Here is a 2283-nt window from a genome sequence, read left to right on the forward strand (position 1 = left end):
CTGGATTGTTGCGATGCAAGATGAACTTAACCAATTCGTAAGAAATGATGTTTGGTATCTCGTACCAAGACCTAAAAATAAACACATCATTGGAACAAAATGGATTTTCAAAAATAAGTCTGACGAATGTGGAAATATAATTAGAAACAAGGCTAGACTGGTGGTACAAGGTTATACTCAAATTGAAGGGATTGATTTCGATGAAACCTTTGCACCAGTAGCACGTCTTGAATCTATCAGACTATTTATATCCATTGCATGTTTTAGAAAGATAAAGATCTATCAGATGGATGTAAAAAGTGCTTTTCTAAATGGCGATTTACATGAAGAAGTCTATGTTGAACAGCCAATGGGATTTGAAGATTCCAAAAATACTGATCATGTATATCGGCTTAAAAAGGCACTTTATGGATTAAAACAAGCACCTAGGGCATGGTATGAGAAACTAACAAAATTTCTTTTAAGTCATAATTTTTAAATGGGATCTGTTGATAAAACTCTGTTTGTTAAGAAACATAATGATCATATCTTAATGGTGCAGATTTATGTTGATGATATTATTTATGGATCAACTTGTACTGACTTGACTACTGAGTTTGCAGATTTGATGAAATCACAGTTTGAAATGAGCATGGTTGGGGAATTGACTTATTTCCTTGGATTGCAAGTAAAGCAACAACCTGAAAGAATATTCATTTCTCAATCTAAGTATGCCTTGAATCTAATCAAGAGATTTGGATTTGAAAATGGCAAGAATTTCGATACTCCTATGAGTACTACCCTGAAACTATCAAAAGACTCTAATGGTAAAAATGTTGACTCAAAACTTTATCGGAGTATGATTGGTAGTTTGTTATATTTAACTGCTAGTAGACCTGATATTTCTCTAAGTGTTGGTATTTGCGCAAGATATCAATCTGATCCAAAAGAATCTCACTTGATTGCCGTCAAGCGAATTATTAGATATGTCGCAAGTACTGTAAATCTCGGTCTCTGGTATCCTCATGAAACCAATGTCCAATTAGCTGGGTACTCGGATGCTGACTGGGCTGATAATCTAGATGATAGAAAATCAACTAGTGGTGGTTGTTTTTACATTGGAAATTGTCTAGTTTCCTGGTTTAGTAAGAAACAAAATTCTATATCACTTTTAACAGCTGAAGTTTATAGCTGGTAATGCATGTACACACTTGTTTGGATGCAACGAATGCTAAGTGATTATGGAATTAAACAGATTCTATGTTATTACATTGTGATAATTCCAGTGCGATAAATATTTCAAATAAAACTTATAACAGCATTCTCGTACTAAGCATATTGACATTAGATTTCATTATATAAGGGAATTAGTAGAAGAAAAAGTTATATCTCTAGAATATATTCCTACTGAAGATCAACGTGCTGATATTTTCACAAAACCTCTTGATAAAAGCAGGTTCAAAAAGATGAAATTTGATCTTGGCATGTGCATTTTAAATTGATAATTTATGCCTTCTTGTATAATATTGTATATATTTGCTAGATTGAATTTCAATTTTTATTTAAATTGCAAGAAAATTGAATTTTTTGGGGTTTATTCGACCAATCGTAAGTATACACGACTAGTCGTACTACGACCGGTCGTAGATACCCACGACCAGTCGTGGAACACGGGTTTCACTTCAAATTGGGGATTTTTCACTTTCTTCCTCATTTCTTCTTTCTTCTCCTTGGAGCCGAGCTTCGACTTGTCGAACCCATTCTTCAAGTTCTTCAAGGTTAGTGTTCCAAATCCCATTTTTCTTGCATATTTGTGTCAAGATTGCTTCCTTTTCTCTCTTGAAGCGTTCTATTTTGAAAATCATTGAGATTTGGGGTTTAGATTTTGAAAAATCTGTTTTGAGCAAACCCACTTCTCAATCCTTTGCAACTTCTTTATTTCTTTAAATCCTTATTGCAAATGGCTTCTAGAGGTAGAAAAACTACTTCCCGTGGTCCATCTTCTTCCTCCAGATCGACCGCCAACTCTAAACGTCATCTTCTTATTCCCAATGATGATCCATCATATGTTAGGGACATTAGATCACATAATGTTATTGTTGAACATCCTGTTGATGTTAATCATATTGCACCTTTTGACATCCTTCCTATGCTTGAAGCTGTAGGTTGGGTTAACTTATTGCATTGGGGTAGGCCTGCATACCGGTCCATTGCCCAATCAATGTTTACATGTATTAGTGCTTTTTCACAGGATAATTTAACTTTTCAAATTTCTACTAGAGAAGGGCCTTTTGACGTTGATCG

The sequence above is a fragment of the Magnolia sinica genome, chromosome 10 (assembly GCF_029962835.1).
Source record: "Magnolia sinica isolate HGM2019 chromosome 10, MsV1, whole genome shotgun sequence".
NCBI classification, from domain to species: domain Eukaryota; kingdom Viridiplantae; phylum Streptophyta; class Magnoliopsida; order Magnoliales; family Magnoliaceae; genus Magnolia; species Magnolia sinica.